The sequence below is a fragment of the Caretta caretta genome, chromosome 8 (assembly GCF_965140235.1).
Source record: "Caretta caretta isolate rCarCar2 chromosome 8, rCarCar1.hap1, whole genome shotgun sequence".
In the NCBI taxonomy this organism is placed as follows: domain Eukaryota; kingdom Metazoa; phylum Chordata; order Testudines; family Cheloniidae; genus Caretta; species Caretta caretta.
Window position 1 is genome coordinate 70,436,192 of NC_134213.1, and position 21,144 is coordinate 70,457,335.

Consider the following 21,144-nt stretch of genomic DNA (forward strand, 5'->3'; position numbering starts at 1 on the left):
CCTGTCTCACTCTGGGGCTGGTTCTACAGCATCTGGCTGTGGCTCCTAAAGAGCCATCCACCAGTCTGTGGTACTGGTGCATATGGCCATCCCCACTCCCTGCCCTGGCATGCCAGGCATGATGGGTGCTATGGTGAGGGTGATATAATATTTGGCCATGTGTTCTTAGCCTGCTAGGGATCCACCAAACACTGGAGGAATCCCAATCTGTGAATATCCACCAAGTTTTTGGCCCCTTTCTGTCACCAAAGCAGCACAAAGGGACCAGGCAGGTTCAGAGAATCTGATCCCATTTACATACTGAAGAGACCTCTGAGTTCTCTACAGGCAGTAAAACCCAGGACTGCCATTTCTTTTCTACTTGAGAGGTTTTTAACAAAGGCTGTCATGTTGCTGTTTACTCTCAATTCATCATTAGCTAAATAAAACTGCCACATAAATATTGCCTTGATATTTGAATAAATCAAGACACTCTGACACACATTTGTCTATTATTATGGGTTGCTCTGAGCTGACCAGGCATGTATAAAGATTTTTTTTCCCCTAGACTATAAACAGTATTGTTACGGTTTGGCAAGGATAAATTGCCCCTACTGATTTCATTCTTTTTATCTGGTGACCCACTGATCTACAGATATAGTGAGAGACTAAAATTGTGCTGTCAGTTACATTGGTGTAAATACAGAGCAACTCCACTGGCATCAGTCAAGATACTCCAGGTTTTCACCAGAGTAACTCAGGACAGAATTTGGCCCTTTGTATACAGAAGAGAAACACGAACACACAGAACTTCAGTGGTTGCCAGTAAATATTGAGATGTCACCGATGGTCATCCTAAAGGCAAGCCAAGAGCTATAATTAGAACATAGTGAAGTAATGGAGCTATGCTGATTAACCCCCATAGAGAATCTCACTCAACATTTTGCTATTAGTTATCTGTAGATTCTTACTAATGGTGGTTCAGTATCTACTACTAACATCAATAACTAAGAATCTGCAAAATATAAATGTTAATTCTGAACTTTCACATATCTTCTGAGCTATAGTGTCCTGGTCTTCAATGTATATTCTAGGCATTCTACATGTGGAATACTCCATCACTTGAAAACTAGAGGGACATGTCTTATTCTTTTTTCTTTTTTTTTCATTCACAGTTCATTCATTCACGTTCTCACATCATGAATGTTTACAACCAGATATATTTGTTGCTGTATAGACCATGACAGCCCAAGTCTGCAGTTCTTATTCACTCCAAAACCCTCATGGACGGTTTTGTCTGAATAAGAACATCAGGATTTGGCCCTCTGAGGTAGTACTTTACTGAACAAAAGTGGTGTGTGTGTGTGTGTGTGTATATACACACATATGGTGTGTGAGAATATTATTTATATATATATAGCTCTTTAATTATACATTTCCAATAAATCAAGTTGCTAATATAACTTTCCTATGTAGTATATATGTTATATCAGATATTTGATTTATTGGAAGCCAAGATTCACTACTGGTGTACACAGGCACAAATCCATTGAAGTTGTATCTACTTCCGCCAGTAGTACATCTGGCCAATGTTTTAGTGACCATTATGACCATCTAGTCTGACCTTCTATATAACTGTCATAAATATAAAGGGAAGGGTAAACCCCTTTGAAATCCCTCCTGGCCAGGGGAAAGCTCCTCTCACCTGTAAAGGGTTAAGAAGCTAAAGGTAACCTCGCTGGCACCTGACCAAAATGACCAATGAGGAGACAAGATACTTTCAAAAGCTGGGAGAAGAGAGAGAAACAAAGGGTCTCTGTCTGTCTATATGCTGTTTCTGCCGGGGATAGACCAGGTATGGAGTCTTAGAACTTTTAGTAAGTAATCTAGTTAGGTATGCGTTAGATTATGATTTCTTTAAATGGCTGAGAAAAGAATTGTGCTGAATAGAATAACTATTTCTGTCTGTGTATCTTTTCTGTAACTTAAGGTTTTGCCTAGAGGGGTTCTCTATGTTTTGAATCTAATTACCATGTAAGGTATCTACCATCCTGATTTTACAGAGGTGATTTCTTTACTTCTATTTCTATTAAAAGTCTTCTTGTAAGAAAACTGAATGCTTTTTCATTGTTCTCAGATCCAAGGATTTGGGTCTGTGTTCACCTACGCAAATTGGTGAGGCTTTTTATCCAACATTTCCCAGGAAAGGGGGGGTACAAGTGTTGGGAGGATTGTTCATTGTTCTTAAGATCCAAGGGTCTGGGTCTGTAATCACCTAGGCAAATTGGTGAGGCTTTTTACCAAACCTTGTCCAGGAAGTGGGGTGCAATGTTTTGGGAAGTATTTTGGGGGGAAAGATGTTTCCAAACAGCTCTTCCCCAGTAACCAGTATTTGTTTGGTGGTGGTAGTGGCCAATCCAAGGACAAAGGATGGAATATTTTGTACCTTGGGGAAGTTTTGACCTAAGCTGGTAAAGATAAGCTTAGGAGGTTTTCCATGCAGGTCCCCACATCTGTATCCTAGCGTTCAGAGTGGGGAAGGAACCTTGACAATAACACAGGGCACGCAACATGATATAGTGGTTGTTTAAAGTGTTTGAGATCCTTAAGGCACTATATAAATTTGAATCATTATTATTAAAGAGAAATTATGGATTAATTTAAGAGTGTAAGTATCGGATGTGATTTAGCAGACTAAAGGAAAGCAGTGCCAACAAACACACTGTCAAAGCTGCTCAGGATTTAGACCTAAAGGCCCAACCATTTGAGCAAGGAATTCAGGATTGGAGTAATATCTTACTAATGAGTATGGAGATGTCCTATGCAGCCCAGAAAGTGGTTGTCTGGGGATAGGACATGGTCAGAGTATACAGGAGACAGTGTATTCAGTACATCTCCTGTGTACCCTACACTAGTGGGGATTCTAGGAAACATTTTCTGTAAAATAAATTTGGCTTCTACCGGAAGAATCTCAAGGGGGGGAAGGGGGGGCAGTTCCTCTGACTGCCTTCCTTCCTTCTAGGGTAAAGCCACCTTCTGGCACAGATGTCCCAGTGGATGAATTGGAAGGTGATTCAAAACACTGACTTTAATGAAAATAGTGTGGCAAAGTTCTATCAATTCTTTAAAGATTTAGGGTCCAATCCATCACCAACTGATGTCAAATGTCTTCCCCGTGAGCGTAAATGGATCGTGCCCGTGGAGGTCATCTGTGCCTAGACTGTTTCCCTAAGATATCGCCCTCAGTAACAGGTATCGCATCGCATTGCTGTGCTGTCTCACAGGTGACACAAAGAGGAAATTGTGCTCCCCATTGCTCCCAGGGGTACTAATTTACTGCTGGTCTATGTGTTGCGATCCCTGGCAAGCTGGCTCATTAGCACTGACAGATGTATGGGGGGGAATGGAACCTGGGATCCACTCATTCCCTCTCCCTCCCCCTCCCCCTTCCCACCCATAATATTTGGCTATCCCTTGAAGGGGAGAAAAGAGGTGATTCTTATGCTTCCTTAATCCCCTGTGCAGGCACAAAACTCATTTCACAGTCTAACCCTTAGTTCTGAGTATGTCTATAATTTAGAAATAGAAATTCCGCTTAGATGTTCAGACAGAGGTGGTAAGGCTTTTCCACAATATATACACTGATAAGTGTGTGTGTTGGGAGGAGAGGGGAGGCTGGTTGTTCATTTTTCATAGGAATATTGTACAAAAATAGACTATACGTAAAAACAATAATCTGTTGCTCCTACTGACATTTCCTTGGCATTTATTTTACTTCAGTTTGGTAAAATATGCCCCAACAGTTTTGAAGTTTGATTTAGTCCATTATATACTCTGCATGAAGTATTTTAGATTTGATTTTGTTGAACCCGCTATGCATTAGTAAATTGTTTTTAATTCATATGAGTTACCTGAATCTCAGAGCTCCGTTAACTTTCATTATGCTGTCTTTGCAGTTTACTGTGTGGCAAGATGCCAAATTTCTGAAATTTCTTGGGAGAGAATAAAGAATTAGAAAAAACAAAAAATTAGTCTTACAGAGAAAATGAAACATGTTAAGGATTCTACATTTTAAAAGGACAGACTGCAGCTTAATTAGCATATTTGGCAGATGCAGTCCTTTGTAGTGAGTATATAGGAAGACATAGCTTATCAAAAGGGTTGAAGTTCAAAGATACCAATGCATTAAGTTTGCATGTGTGTGTGTGTGTAAGCCGGTATCCTGAAATCTTTCTGAACTATCCATACACGGATAGCAGAAAAGACCAGGGCATGACACCATGAACATTATAAATTTTTAGACCAGCAATTTATACTAATGTTTTCTTGGTTAGGTTTTTTGGTTACAAAGAGAGTAAGTTCTGTATTATCAAGGACATGATGTAAGTGAGGACAGATGCAATATGATAATAGGAAAGAACAGGCCATGACTTCATTAGCCCTTGAATGAACAGGATGTTCTCAACGCAATGGCTAATAGAACTTCTTCCAGAAGCAAAAGGCCTTATGATGATACCTAGCCATTTTTCGACAGGCCCAAAGACGGCACACCAAGAGGGATGCCGCTCATTGTGCTTTTTACCAAGCCCATTCTGGAGGTTTCTAACTGGGTTGTCAGTTTAAGTGTTCTACTTTGTATACACTACTTGATCCTGCCATCTTCACCTTGTTCCACAGTTTCAAAAGCTGGAGCCCATTCCCTTAACACACACCTATATATTCAGGTTCACAACTAGACCTACTAATCCCAGCAAGGTCTGCTAGCCCCCACTAGCAGATTACTCAAATAGGGCCCAATCCAAAACCCACTAGGGTCAACTGGAGTCTTTTCACTGACTTCAGTAGACTTTAATCTGACTTTTGATCCTACTCTTCGCAAACATTCTCTAGGTTTGCAGAATAATTTATACAGAACTAGGATTCATTTAATCACTATTGTAAAGGCCTTCAAGAGTGAAGGAAAGAAAAGCAGCAGTCATCATAAGAGAACATTAAAAACATACAATTTTAGGCTCAGAATAGAAAAAGACAGGCCAAGTGGTGTAAAGCTCACCTGTGCACTCCCCTAATCTTCATGCAGCTTTTGGGTATGACTGGTCTCCCTGTACTGAGTTGCAGATTTTCTAGATACAAAGTTTCACCAGTTTAACTAATTGTGTGGTTTTTAAAGAGATTTAGTTAAACTGGTACTAAAGTAGTGTGGTGCTCTTAACACTAGTGTAACTTTTGCATGGAGACAAGATCTCAGATTATCATGGGTGCTACCCTTATGTAAACTGCAAGCCGCTGCAAGGGACTGAAACCAGAACCAAAGATGTGTGTGGAAATACCGGCATCCCAGCCATGTCCCCTTTCCTCTGGCCACACCCACTTTCCCTGCTGTGTCAACAGAGGAAGTGGCATAAAAGCCTCTACGCTATAAGAAAATTGTTGCAGCGGGTAATCTTCTCTCAGCCAATTAAGTTTGCCATTTGAATATAGCCAAAAGCTATGTGGTGCAAAAATGCTGCACCATTCTGGAGGTTCTAGCCCTACATTTTTGTACCTGAACGACATTTCTTTCTGCATTTTTTCTAACATATTTGTCTTCAATATTAGTTCATATGATGGTAACAGGTTTGCACAAACATAATAACTGCGCTCACAGACGTAAAGAGGGATACAGGAGTCAGACGATAATCCAAAGATGAAATTTTATCAAATAAACTCCAGTGTGTGAGAAATTAAGAAGCATAGTTGGCATATATACAGTTTATATACACTTAGCCTTAATAAAAGGCCGCCATGTATCTAATGAACCGGTGTCTGGTCCTTGAATGGTAACTTTCTAACTTTCATGGCCTGTTTCTGCCAGTTTCGTCAGAGGAGCTCAATTTCTGTCACTCCTGTGCCAATTTCTGTCACTTCTGTACCTCAGGCTAGACAAATCTTGTTTACAGTTCCTTTGGGTTTTTTACACTTGATACTAGAAGAAGCTGAGGAACTTTCAGGCAGGTGAAAGACCATTTCCTTCACAATCCCTGCTCTGCACAGCACAACTCCTGCAACTTGGCCAGAGGAGCTAGAAAGAGAGCCTTCCAGGCAGCATGGTAGAGACCATTCACTAGAGCTGGTAAGAAAATAGGTTTATTTTTCACCAGAAAATTTTGACTTCCTGAAAAACCAAAAACTGAACATTTTTAGATGACAAACAATGGAAATCCGGGGTGGGGGCGGGCAGGAGAGAGAGTGGGAGAAATCAGCTTAGAAAGTTTTCTAAGAAAGCAGATACTTTCTGTGAAAATATTTGTTTTGACAAAAAAAAAAACCCACCAATTTTTAGTAAAAAAAAAATTTAGATGGAAAATTTTCAACCAGCCGTACTACTGAGTCTTGGGATCTGGAGAAACTGTAGGGTCAAGCCCACAGAACCTCCATATTTCAGTAAAACAGTTTTCATTAACAAAGGAATAAAATAGATATCATTTGAGGAAAAAGTAAATGGATTTGAAAATCCATTTCAAATGCCTAAATTCTAAGGAGCACATTTTATAATAAACCATTAACCCTGCACTGTGCTTGAAATACAGTTGAAATTAATTATGTGAAAACCCCTCCTGGTTATCACTGATATCATGGGACCCTTTATTTTAGATGAAAATGAACAAAAACTGCCTCAAGCTAATAAAGATTTCAGCCTTCGCAAAAATCCCTCCTGGCCAGAGGAAAACTCCTCTCACCTGTAAAGGGTTAAGAAGCTAAAGGTAACCTCGCTGGCACCTGACCAAAATGACCAATGAGGAGACAAGATACTTTCAAAAGCTGGGAGGAGGGAGAGAAAAAAAGAGGGTCTCCGTCTGTCTTTATGCTGCTTTTGTTGGGGATAGACCAGGAATGGAGTCTTAGAACTTTTAGTAAGTAATCTAGCTAGGTATGTGTTAGATTATGGTTTCTTTAAATGGCTGAGAAAAGAATTGTGCTGAATAGAATAACTATTTCTGTCTGTGTATCTTTTTTGTAACTTAAGGTTTTGCCTAGAGGGGTTCTCTATGTTTTGAATCTAATTACCCTGTAAGGTATCTACCATCCTGATTTTACAGAGGGGATTTCTTTGCTTCTATTTACTCCTATTTCTATTACAAGTCTTCTTGTAAGAAAACTGAATGCTTTTCATTGTTCTCAGATCAAGGGTTTGGGTCTGTGGTCACCTATGCAAATTGGTGAGGCTTTTTACCAAACCTTGTCCAGGAAGTGGGGTACAAGGTTTTGGGAAGTATTTTGGGGGGAAAGACATTTCCAAACAGCTCTTCCCCAGTAACCAGTAATTGTTTGGTGGTGGTAGCGGCCAATCCAAGGACAAAGGGTGGAATATTTTGTACCTTGGGGAAGTTTTTGACCTAAGCTGGTAAAGATAAGCTTAGGAGGTTTTCATGCAGGTCCCCACATCTGTACCCTAGCGTTCAGAATGGGGAAGGAACCTTGACAGCAGGTCTTGCCTAACTCTGGCTCCAGAGTCTCAGAAATCACCTTCCTGAATTTATCATCTAAGAATTACAAAGTTCTCATACACTTATCACCGTGGCAAGAGGCACTTCATGCAGTAGGCAACTGTGATTTGTGCAGATTTATAATACCATGCCATCGAAATGGAATAAAGGCAGTAAAGTCAGGTCTCTGAGAACAACAGTAAATCTTATTAGGTCTCAAGTTCAATAATATGTTGACCACCTATAATTGACATATCTTATGTTCACTTTAAACTGTAAGTCACTTTTGCTTCATTAGTTTCTTTGTTAGTGCAGCCTCAGTTGCTACAAAAATAAAACTTGTGATGTGCTTTAGAAAAATAAGCACATTAAATAGCAGTGAATTATTCTCAGCTTCCCACAATAGCTTTTAGCTCTCATGTGTTGGTGCTGATAGAATGCTATTTATTTTAAAATGTTTGACTATGGCCTCTACTTACTGATAGATCTTCCATCCTTTCTCTCTCTGAAGGACCTGGGGCAGGGAGGAAACAGTGGGTGTTGCTCAATACAGATGTCTGACCTTTTCCATGTCAGAAGAGGCATATTTGCATACTGAGGGTCCCCTCCAAGAACCAATTTCAAAGAGACAATCAGGCACAGACATTTGAGTTTATAGTTCATGAAGCTTTCACATACAATATTCCAAATGCTGATGCACTAGATAATGGAAATAAGGTATCATACTTTATATTGACATCAGAGTGGAGGGATAGCTCAGTGGTTTGAGCATTGGCCTGCTAAACCCAGGGTTCTGAGTTCAATACTTGAGGGGGCCATTTAGGGATCTGGGGCAAAAATTGGGGATTGGTCCTGCTTTGAGCAGGGGGTTGGACTAGATGACCTCCTGTGGTCCCTTCTAACCCTGATATTCTATGATACTTCTAAGTATTCAAATTCTGTTTTTTAATTGATTGCCCTCCATTAAAGATTAAAGTTATACCTATATAGAAATGGAAAATATTGTTAGACTGGTAGACCACAGGTAATTACACACCTTACACACTGTTTTACAAGGTATTTTTGTTAGCATGGTAGCACTGTTCAGTGTTTGCAGAAATGCTGAATAATTTTGAAATTTTGTGATGTACATTATTTTTAGGGAAGCTGTTGCAGACAGCAAGAGAGTTTGCTCTCTGTCTTAATTTCTATAGTTCGAATAAGTTATGGAGCTAGAACTGCTCCCAGGGAGATGGGCACTGATGATGAGTGGGGCTGATTTTTTTTTAAGTAAGAATTTATATAAGAAATATGTTATTCCAGGCTGAACAGATGCATCGCCTTGCAGGCAGGCATGGTGTAGCAGGTGAGCCGTAAGTTGATTTTTCCTCACCCAATGTATCAACAAGTCCAAACAGTCCAGTAGGTGCTAAATAACACCTCCCTGGAAAGGGTCTCATTTATTAACAGAAAAACCAGCCCAGAACATAAACAAAACTTTAACTCCAATATCTCAGCTGGTTGACTGGGTCATTCTTAGTCCATCTGCCCACCCCGAGTCCAGTAGTTACCACTCCCCAGGCTCTTCCCCAGGGGTTCTTTCTGTTCCAGTCTCTGCACATGGTGTTAGGCTTCTTGCACTACTGAAGTAAGATTCTTTTCTGGAGTCAGGGTCCAGAGTCATCCATCCACTGTGACTCTTCTCCAGTGACAGCAAGTGAGACTTGCCAGGACAGGCTTCTAGCCAATATCTGGAAGACCCCTGGCTAAGCCCAGGCCTTCTCAGATGCCTGCTGACTGCAGCCTTCCATCTAGGAGACTGCCCTCTCTAGGCACCTTTTGTAGGTTCTCAAATCTGGTGGGTTCCCCTCTGGGCTCCCTGCTCAGTCCTCTGGCTTAGGCCTCTCCTGGGAGCTTCACTCCACAGGAACGTCCTGTCTTCCCTCTTCTTCTTGGGTTTTATAGTGTAGCAGATTCACTTTCTGGGTCTAAGACAATCATGCATTGTAACTTTGTATCTTGTTCATGACTTAGAGTCTCACACTCTTTCCAGTATTCTTAAAACTTTGCAGAAATGTCTCCTTGTATTCTTGAGAGATGCTGCAAGGAAAATTTAGTTCTTTAAGGCCTCTGAGTTTTCTGTATAAAACCCTCCTTTCATAGATACAGTCTTCACAATCCCAAATTATTTCCTGGACCTTACATGTTACACATAATCCATCTTTATGCTTCTTAATTAGAAATTCCCCTCTAACTGAGAGTGGGTAACCTTTATTAGGTGCTCATTTACAAGTCAGCCACCAAGGGCAGTCAGTTATCCTTCCCCCCCACCCCCCACCCCGGGCGGGGCCTTCATAAGGCAGACAGTCAGATGAGCCCTAACTCCCAATACTGGGCAGTTGCCCCATGACAGTGCCGTTTGTGATTACCTCTGTTCAAGTACTGGCATACACAGTGTAGATAAAGCAAGCCACACGATGAAAATTACCACACTCCATGTCATGGATTTCTCCTCTAATGGGAAACCAACCTGCAAGGCTGCAAAATTTGCTCCTCTTTGGCAGAGGTTCAACAATGTTATCTGAGAAATGCACAACTGCACAAGGACTCTAGAGAGTTCTCAGCTGATTGGGAATATGTATATGGGCATAAAGAGTTCTTTGTTTTGCTTTTTCTGGATCCTGACATTTTATTCTGTATCAGCTACTTATTCAAATAACAGCCAACCGATCTTCAGATTAAAATATCACTTTTTGCGTTGTCACACTGTCTGGGGAGGCTCATGATCATGAGTGCCAACCTCAGGGTGGACTGTCAAAAGGCCGGGCAGACACCCCAACCTGGTTGTATGATCTATAATTAAACTTCACCAGCCTAATAACAGGTGGGAACTCCTAAAGTTCTATAACAATCTGACCAGGGAGTCACAGACAGTCCTCTTGGGCATGCCAGTCCATCTTCCACCCAGACAAGATGGACTATGTGATAGATGGTCGCTTTATACCAAACAACAGACCAATATTCAGGTTACTCCCAGTCCCAGGTCAATTATATTCAAATCTCAAACCAAGGACAATGCCTATAGCCAATACTGTAATAAACTAACTAAAGATTTATTAACTAAGAGAATTAATGAAAGTTATTTACAAGATTAAAGCAGGTAAGAATACACACACAAATGGGGTACAATCTTAAGTGCAAAAGGTAATAAAAGCTTGCTTATTATAGAAGCTTATATATCCTTTGGGGATCACCCAAACCAAGCAACTGGGGATTTCTTGCTTATATCTGGGAATCTTTGCCCCTCAGAGTTCAAACAGCACAAAGAGGCCCAGTTGATCCTTGTCATGGATTTTTATACCCCTCATCCCAAAATTCAAGTTGATCAGGTGAACACTCTTTCAGGTAACCTCTCGGTGGGTTGGTGAGTGAAGCAAAGGACAAAGTCTTTGTTCCACAATGGCCCATTTGGATTCAAGAGTACTTCCTGATGGGCAGAACGCCTCTTGGGGTAAACTAATATTTCACACTTGATAATGCTTCTCCCCTGACTGTAGGGAATGTACAGTCTTCAAACATTTTGATAGTTACAGACCAAACATTTAAACATTATCTTATAACATGGGATACAGATGTTATAAGTAGGATTAATACATGCAGCATCCTACAAGTGTTCCATAAAGTCTAAACATATTGTTATAACTCTAATATCTATTTTAATAATGCTAACAAACAGGTAAGCCGGACTGGTTTCCAGCTATGCATTTGTTAGTGTTCAGTGAGACCTAGGGACCTTGGCATGAGCTGGCACCTGGTCTGCTAGTGTCCCTTGTGCACCTTTAGGTCCTGACCCTGTATGGAGTGCTATGCATGCACAGTGACCTTCCCACGAGACTCACCCAGAAGGATCAGGGCCAGAATGTGTCTCCTTTTTTTTTTAATGCAGGACATGTCTGAGCAGGAAAGAAACACTAAACATGTTTTCAGTTGAACATTAAGTGTATTTCCACACTAATAGCCTGATTTTCAGAGGTGTTGAATATCTGCAGCTCCCACTATCTTCAGTGGGACAAATGCTTAGCACCTCTTACAATTCAGCAACAGAATCCAATTTCAATTTGTAAGAGAAATGATCTCAAAAATTTTGGTGAAGGCTAGATTCAGACTTTGTGGGGTAGCTTCCACTTACACCAGAGACAAATTTGTATCTAGGACTTTCTTCAAGTTCTTCTCATGCCAACTGTGTAAATTCAATCACAAGACAAACAAGTCACCCTTCCCAGCCCCTTCCCTCATCTGCCTCTGAGAATTTCAAGTTGGTATTTTCTGCCCTTTTCCTCACCAGCAACCTATTCATTATCTTACTGAAAATATGATTTTATACATTTTTCTTTGAGAGCAGTTATGGCCTTTTGATTAGAGCAGGTGTCTGGGCATCAGGATTCCCATGTTGTCTTCCTGGCTCTTCCATTGACTTGCTGTGTGAACTTGGGCAAGTCAGTTAACCTTTCTGAGCTTCATTAATCTCATCTGCAAAGTGGATATAATTAAAGTTGTCCACCCTACAGGGTTGTTGTAGGACTTAATGTAATATGTTAAAAAGATCTTTCAAATTCTCAAATCAAGGGATCTGTACTGTTGTAATGTATTCATATAGTAAATAACCCAAAGTGAAGGTAAAAACAATAAGGCTTTCTCAACTCCCCCATCAGTACAATTCAGTGCAACATCTTTTAATTCTTCTCATTTGCAGGCATTGCTTGTAGGAGATCTGGGGGGGAAATCATAGTCGTCTTACCTTCAAAGAACTTTTCTTTCTTATTTCTTGCCTCCGATAAAATCTTTTCTCATTTTCTAATATTTATAAAAGAGACAATGAGTGTTCAACCTGAATTGCTCCTTTTTTCCTGATCATCTCACTGGGATAGGCATAATGTTTTTCCCCCACACAAAGCAGATCCTTTTTTTGTATTTAAGCTAAGTAATTAGGAAGAATCTCTTTCCATAAATAGACTTGGGGATACTTTCCAGCAGAAACATGCAATAGCACTCTGATATAACCTGAATGTACCTAGTTTTCCAAAAGCTCAGCAATCATTCCCAGGAGGACAACATTTTGTTTCCAGACATTTTACTTTTCAGTGTAGTTTCTGATACAGGAAGGTGTAAAGTTCTGTATTACAGTTCTGGTTAGTTGAGGGTTCTGATCTCTACCACCAATATTCTCCTCCTTACTGTTCAGTCTTTTGAAGATGTTTCTGTTGAGTGTAACACATCCTGTCCAATTCAGATGTGCCCCTATTTGACTGATCTTCCTCTTTCTGGCACATAATTTAACACTGGCATTGCAGGACACAGAATTTGTGGTTCCATTTTTTTTTCCCTATAGTCACCTTTTCAATCCCCTTTAGTGAATCTGCACAAAGGTTTTGTCTGACAAACTCCTGATTTTTATGCTTGTTAAATTTATAGGCTTAGTTATAGGAGCATAAGAGTCAGCCTTCCATACTTCCTCTCTGCCACTCACACTTATATCCACATTTCTAAGCTTTCTGTAGCATGTTTCTATTGTTTATTGTTGCCATTATAGTTTTGACACAGTGCTTTAGTCCTTACTTGTTTTCCAGCACATGGCACAAGAAATCGAGTCCCTTTAATAGCTGAAAGACGTTCTGGCTCTGAGTAAGTCATATTTGCCATTTTAGTGCACTATTGGACATCTTGGCTCTCTTAAAAAATGCTTCACAAAATCCATGAAGGATAGAAACATTTGTCTTAAGTTCCTGCACTTATGGACTCATAATGGCAATTACCATTAGAATACTCAGGGGGTTGGCTTCCTTAAGGAAGTAGTGTTTGATGAATCTTCAGTGGCCCTGCAAATGACTTTGTATAGCTCTGCTGAAGAACTGGTACAACAGAACGGACAAAGAGCTATTCAAGGGGAAGAGATGTGGAGTTGTTTGGGGTGTCATATAAAGGCAAAATACTGTGACAATTTTGAAAGTCAAGAATGGAGGAGAAGCAGCTTATCTTCCATACTTTATTTATGCTAAATGCAAAAAAGTAGGAAAAAACTCTTGCAAGTGCATAACAAAATTAAGGTACCACCTTAAACACGAAAATCATTCTTACCGAGGCATTTTCTAGGGGATACTTTTGTATCCATCTCATCTTCAAGTAAAAACACCTTCTCTCTATTTAGTATACTAAAAATCCATCAACAGAATTATTAAAAACAGAGTTAGCTACACTGGCAGAATTAGTAATATGCCCTCTTAGATGTTTTTAACCAAATTACCATAGGATTCTTTACAGCCTATTGATCTTCTGTCTGTCTTTCCAGAAAATATGAAGCATTTTTATTCCGTACTTTCTCTTCTAAGCCAAGCTATTTCTCACTTACCGTAAAAAGGGTAGATGGAAAGCAAAGCCTGCCCTAGATTTGTAGATTTCCATTCCCATAATTACAGTAGGTCAGATCATGCCCTACAGTGGAATAACCTGCATAGGGTATGGAAACAGTGATTTGATCCTCACAGAATCCCTATGCCATCATTCCTTTGGAACTCTCTGATTGTCCCCAAACCCCCTGATCAGCTGATTTCAAGATCTGCAGATGCCTGAGCTATTTGCCTGGGGGTCTGGTGGGTGGGTGAAGGAAAAGTGGAATGATGCTGTAGTGGGGAGTGGGAAAGGGGCTGTAGAGTTAATATCTTCATAAGCAATGCTTTTCCTACCAGATTGTCAATCTATCTTCATTTCCCTTCTCATCAATCTCTACATTTGGTACAGTAGAGCTCCTAAAATGATCTGCTCCTTCCAAACAAGAAATGGAGTGGTGCATCTAATCCTCTATGTTCAATACAGTTTCAGGCCAGCATACAGAACTATTCAGATAAGTTTTATAATTAACGTACGTAAGCAGTGTCAGGATGAGCGCCACCCTGACATCTGGTGGTGAGGTGTGGCAAGTTGTGGAAAAGAACTTCAGGGGCTGATCTCATTTGCATAGGCACACCCGCCTAGAATGAGGCCATAGCTGCCCAAATGGTCACTTTGGCTGCTGTGGGATCCCCAGTGTGTCTGTTATGGGGGCAGGAAGAATAAATTATTACCCTGATTATGGGAACTCTGCTTGGAACTGTACTTGGCCTTTTGTTATGATGGAGGGACTCACCATCAACTAAGTAGCACTTGCTAGGCAAGGGTCATGGGTTTTAAAACTCTGTGACTGGAGAGAGGCTGGGGACAAGTATTAATACTTGGTGGCATGGGCCCCTTGGTGAGGGCCTTACATGCTAATTGCACTTCCTCCTCTCTCCACTGTGGAATATCAGAGCTAATTTTGATTCTATTAGGAGTCTAGTTACAGGCTGCTAAGCTCACTTTAGGCTAATGGTGGACCAGCACTGAGGCTCCCCTACTACAAGCGGAATTCACCAAAGAGCTGAACTGACTAAGAGCTGAAATCACTGAGCATTGTGTTAAGTAGTGGGGGAGCCTGAAGATATATTGTGGAGCAGTTTGTGGGACGGCTGGAGTGCCTTGTGGACAGGCCGGTGGAGCAGTTCGTAGGACGCGGAGCAGTTTGTGGACTGGCTGGTGGAGCAGTTTGTGGACTGGCTGGTGGAGCAGTTTGTGGGCCGCGGAGCGGAGCTGAGCGAAGGAGTTTGTGGGGCGGCTGGCGGAGCGGAGTGAAGCGAAGGCCTATGGAGCTGTGGAGCGGTCAGCTTCAGATCATGTAAGGTGCCTCTTACCCCCGTCCCATCTCCATCCAGGTTGGGAGGTAAAGCTCTGCAGATAAACTTTCAAACTCTGGGGCTGCCCTGACCAGGGACAGAGACTTTTGGGTCATTGGACTTTTGGGACTTTGGGTGATTTGGGGTTGCTGGACTCAAGAACCAAAGGGAAAGGGGCATGCCCCAATTTGCTTGGGGTGGGTTTTTTTGCTCAGGGGTTGTGTTATGAATCCTGTTGGTGGTGTTTCCCCAACATAATGCCACATTGTTTCTCTCTGTTATTAAAAGGCTTTTTGCTACACTCAGACTATGTGCTTGCGAGAGGGGAAGTATTGCCTCTTGGAGGTACCCAGCGGGGGTGGTATATATTTGTCCCAGGTCACTGGGTGGGGGCTCGAGCTGGTTTGCATTGTGTTATTGGAATGGATCCCCTAGATATTGAACCCGGCCCTTGTTGCTGCCAACTCTGACGGGCAGAACAGTTACACTTATTTTATATAGTAACTTTAAAAAAAGACTATGCCAGACATGTTAGTTTATTAAAATCCATAGATACAACTTTGGAGCTTTCAACAGTTTCCAAAACATTTTGAACAGGTTGAATAAAAAGAGACCTTTCCATTACCTGTGAGTAACTAGTGATTTTTATACCCTTTGGTGGGCAGATGCAGAACATGTATTACACATTCTTGGATGCATTCCATTTATTCTAAGGTATTCATGAGTTTGTATCACAGACAGAGAAAAGCAATATTAAAAGACAGTAAGATTATGTTGAATAAATAATAGGTGGCTCCGTATGGTGAGAGAAATGTTTTTCTACAAAAATTCATTTAATGAAATACAGTCAACTCACAGTAGGAAATTCTGTCCTATTGCTGATTGACATGAAATAGTTTTCACTGGAGACCAGTTGTGGGAACATTCATTCATATTTAAATTCTATTGTGCTTCAATAAAAACTAAACCTCTATCAAGAAAGTATTTAATTTAATTCACATGTAGAATAGAAAGCATCAGAATATGCAAGGCCTTTTACTGACATTTGCAATTCTTCCTTAATACTCATAAGATAAGAAACAGTAACATGACAGTCTTCTTAGTAGTGCCTCTGAAAAGTGGTAGTTGTATTGTGAACTCAAAAGACTTTGGACTCAAGCCTCAGCAAATGTGATCAGTGCTCAGTACAGGACTGGAGAGGTGGGGCTAAATCACCTGTCTGCTGCCCCATAAATCACCTTTTTGCTGCCCCAACCCTGGTGCTGCTGGGGGGCTTGTTCACCACAAGATAAATTAGGGCCTCCTCGATGCCTTTATGCCACACAGAGGTTGCCAGAGAGCTCCAGGAACTAGAACAAGGTGGGAGGAGTTGCTCTGTCATCTGTGGATTCCTTCAGCCTGGGTATTCCAGACATATTTTTCTGGGTTGTTGTGTCATTGATAGGGCTCACTTTTCAGCTACACTATTGCTCTATTTCTCTCTCTCATCTACTCCCACCCTACAAGAGAAGAACATCATACAGCGTTTCTTACTGATTTTCATATTACCCTTCCACTGCATACAATTCCATTTGGTTTCATCTCCTCAGTTGTTTTTATTTTTATAGCTGTAATTTCCCCATCTTTCATTGAACTTTATGGTAATTCCTGTAAGTCTTATCTGCTGTATTTGTGTTTCTATTATTTGGCTTGTTTCATTTTTATACAAAATCAATGTAATTTATTGTGTCTTAATCCTTGCGGATTCCAATTACAGTATGAATATGGTTGGTGAATTTTTTGATGTGCTTCACAATAGCTGAAAACTGATTGGCATTGTGTGTTAGCATAGCTGTGCTCCCATTTAACTTTGGAAGAATCTTATCAGATCTGTCACAGGTATAAATGTATCTTGTATTTGATTCCTCATGTCTTATATGTCTTTGGCATTAGTAATGGGCTTCAGCAAGGTAGTCTGGAATTTGTCACCTGCTCATCAGCACTTGATAAGTGACATTCTCCCATAGGGATGTTTTTATTTTCCAAGATAGTGATCATCTCACTCCCATCCTAGCTGTCAGCCTCTTTAGCTCTCTTTTCTCTTTAAAGAGTCTGCAGAGTCTTTGTAGCCAAACTATTTTCTTTGATGCTTCTAACTGATCAGTCATGTGTTTAAATTTCTACTCTTATATTACAAAAAGCTGAACTTCTTCACTTATAAACTGTGGTCTGTTCTCTGGATAGTATTACCTAGATAAACTGATGTGCAGATGATATTTATAAAAAAAATACAGATATTGCCCCATTTTACACACAGCCCTTCTGCCCAGGCATGCACAAGGACTGTTCAGTGGAGCTACACATCACCTCAAAGGGGAAGGAGAGGATATGGGGCTATGGCCCCCCTCTGCACATGTGGGATCCCAGGAAAGGCTGTCCATTGGTGAGTTACAGTCCTTCCCCAAATATAAATTTTGGGCTGTGAGACTCCGCACCATGATCTTACTTGAGGCTGTGGAAGGCTTGCACAACCTAACCTTTTATTTGCAAACAAGTAACTACACTTGGCCAGACTTTCTAATTGACTATCAAACTTTAAAGACATGGGGCTGGACAACAATGTGATTTTTTAACTCCTGTGTTTCTTTGGACAGATACGCCAGGCCACAAAGGTTGGCAGATACCCACATCTGGGATGTTGGACCAGCCTATATCAAGGATATGGACCAGTCAGCAAAGTTCAATTCTAGCTCTGAAGCCAAATCTGAATTTCTTCAGAGTTCAGCTGAAAGCAAAGTCAGGTCAAGGGATTTGATTCATCAACTATTTTAAACACCGAAATTAATTATAACACCATAAATACATGTTAGGAGAGGTATAGCTTTTTATCTATTTGTCTGAAGATAGTAGATAAGGTGCCAGTCGATGGCACTCAGGAAAACATGCTGTTCTTCATGCTGTTCTTCATGAGTTTTGTAGGTCCAATAGAACTTGTTGTTATGCACTGAAAATAGCTTCCATCATGCAGCTCTTTACACAGAGCTCTCAGCAATATGCTAACACAAGAAACTGGTAGCATGAAAATCTGTGATTAGATTTCAGGATAAAACAAAACTACCTCCCTGTCTCCCATTTGACTGTGTTTTACAAGCTATTTTCATGAGGCCCTGAATCAGTTAACTATTGATTCACGTTTTATTTCAAAGTATGGCAATATCCAAGGACTCAGACCATTGGTTAACAATTAACTAAACTTGTTTCAGGTCATTAAAATTTCTCCAGAAACAATTAAGATACTAAGATAAGAGCTGATATTTATTCTAACCCTCTTAAATCAAGAATCTGTTTTTGCAGTCTGAAATATCCATTCTGATTACCAGTAAATGTTTGAATATATAAACACTGCCCTGATTTGAAAGCCTTCTGAAGATCAAAAACTCATTTGCAACCTTAGGGCTTGTTGATATATATTAACAATCCATAAGTATCTTTTCAAAATGTCTCCTTTCCTATGAAACCTGCATAGCAATATTTTCAGTAATAGTCTACGAAGAGTAAATACTCATCCCCATTCTATGGGATCAAGTCTGTTCTCAGAATTTGCCATGGACAATCTGGTTTCACCTTTGTCAGTTTCTGACTTAATCTCAGCTAGTTTTTGTTCCCACACTGGCAGATTTTTTTTAATTAGCATGTGTAATTCTTCATCCATTTTCACACGATTATCTATAACATTTTCATTAATGCTCATCACAAGATCTGCACTTCCACAATACTTTATTTCGAGGTTTTGAATTTACTCTTTATAAAATCCATACATAACTGTGTTGCTTTTGTGTCACCATGGTAACAGACATTATCCTTTCCTTGGTTCTTTGAAATCCTTAATAGGTAAGAAGGATTTGTTTTGTTCTAAATTAGCTGCATATTCTTGTATGTTACATTAAATATCCTCCTAAAATTGCATTTATCCTATTAATTTTGAATGTAATCCTAATTAAATTAGTATCTAGAGTCCATAATAGAAATCATACAGACACTGTCCCAGTAAAGTGTTCTTCATTTTCAATTTGTCTCTAATTGTGGCTGTGTTTTGTGCTTTGATGTTCCTACATAGTCTGCAAAGTGGTTCCTAAAATTGTTTAAAATGGTGTTTCTTAATCTCTTTTTAACAGAGTATATTGTTTGAACATATTGCATTTTTTACGAAAGTCATAATTTTCATTTATTGTGGTGTGGTTTTTGCTGCCTTGCACACAGTGGTTTTTTTTATATGGAGGTAGAGCTAAGTTATGATCATGCAGTAATCATCTAGTTTCATCAATTCACTGTAACAAGTGATGTAAGTGATTTAGGAAGTAGCATTTTGTCCTCTGTTTTTAGAAGAGTCCAGCATGAGTGACAAGCCACTGTGCTTGTATTTTTGTTATATTTTCTCAGATTAGAAAAAAACCAAGTTCCTGACTCCCTCTTGTGACTAAAAAAAGCTTTTGTACTTTTCAGAAGAGTAGGGCAGTTCAGCTGATGTTCAGCAAAATTTCCTTTTAGGTAATTATATTCTTTTTACCTTTATTTCTTGTGCAATTTAAATTAATATGATAATCTTCTTTATTTCCTGTCCAAAACATGTTGTGTAGTTAGTTATGTTTCACTTTACCAGGTGGCCTGGGCTGCTGGTAAGTGAGATCCATAGAACACCACTCACTGTGGTATCTAGCAGGTGATGCAAGGGCCAATACAATCTGCTTTCCTATGGTTGGTGTTGAATACAGCAAAGTTTTGGTCATATATTTAGGTGTGCAGTAAGTATCAAATATTTTCATTTTCTCCTTCTGGTTTTAAAGTAAATGTTGAGTGTGTGTGTAAATTGGTAGATCTACAAGAATGTAAACAAAAGCCCACTACAGCCACAATCCAGGTAATGCAGTCTTCTTGTGTTTCTCACCACTGTTCTTGAGGGACAAACTCCAGGGGCAGAAGGGTGACCCAATAGAACTACCTAGAAAAACGTAATTGGGAATTTTGGGAAATGATCTGGGGGTTTGTTCTTTTGTTTTATTTTATTGAAATTTCCTATGAATTTTTTTTAAAGAAAATCTGAAAACCTCCCCCCTCCACCCCAAATTTTTGAAAACCAATTATGGTTTTACAAAATTATTGAAAATTAAACATTTCCATGGAAATCTTTATTGTTAACAAACCACCGGTTTTTGAGAAAACAACTTTCTGATTAAAATCTTTTGATCAGCTCTCTAATTCAGTCTTATTCAGTCCCAGGTTTCTTTGTTGAGAGTCCAACAAGCAAGGATGAGTGATTTGGATCATATTATGAAATTGGAAATAGCACAATAGAGGCTGTTTTTGTTATGTCTCTGGCATGGGTAAAACCAGAAGTAACTTGAAATATCTCCTGTCATATCTGGAGGCTTACCCATGCTAAATCTCTGATCCTTTAGAGTTTTGATTATTACTAACAACAATGATGACTGTTGTGATGACAACTGCCCATCACCAACAGGTACCAAATAAAAGCTATTATTAAACAGCCTTCTGAAGATAACAGCTTTTGGTCAGTACTAGCGTAGAACACATTTGACCCGTTGTCCTAGAAGATGAAAGGAATCATATCTCATTGGGGGGGGAGGGATAGCTCAGTGGTTTGGGGCATTGGCCTGCTAAACACAGGGTTGTGAGTTTAATCCTTGAGGGGGCCATTTAGTGATATTGCAGATTGATCCTGCTTCAAGCAGGGGGACTAGATCTCCTGAGGTCCCTTCCAACCCTGATATTCTATGAGTTTAAATTCTAGGAGTTAAAAATGAGTTAAACAAAGCTTGGGGGTTTCTGGCTGAGTTAGGAGGTGCTTGCAGGATTTAAAAATAAAAAGTGGGGGGGAGGGATAGGATAGCTCAGTGGTTTGAGCATTGGCCTGCTAAACCCAGGGTTGTGAGTTCAATCCTTAAGGGGGCCATTTAGGGATTTGGGGCAAAAATTGGGGA

General features: G+C 40.0%; 1 protein-coding gene across 5 annotated transcripts in view; it reads left to right on the forward strand.

Annotated features, from left to right (window-relative positions):
- The window catches only part of OLFM3 (olfactomedin 3), a 132,127-nt gene that overhangs the window by 50,812 nt on the left and 60,171 nt on the right, over nucleotides 1-21,144 (forward strand). The window contains exon 1 of one of the 5 annotated variants that reach the window (XM_048861763.2): nucleotides 19,603-19,693. The exons of the other annotated variants lie outside the window; for them this stretch is intronic. The gene's annotated coding sequence lies outside the window, so the exon portion shown is untranslated. Of the gene's footprint in view, nucleotides 1-19,602; nucleotides 19,694-21,144 lie in introns of those variants that run through there. 5 annotated transcript variants of the gene reach the window in all.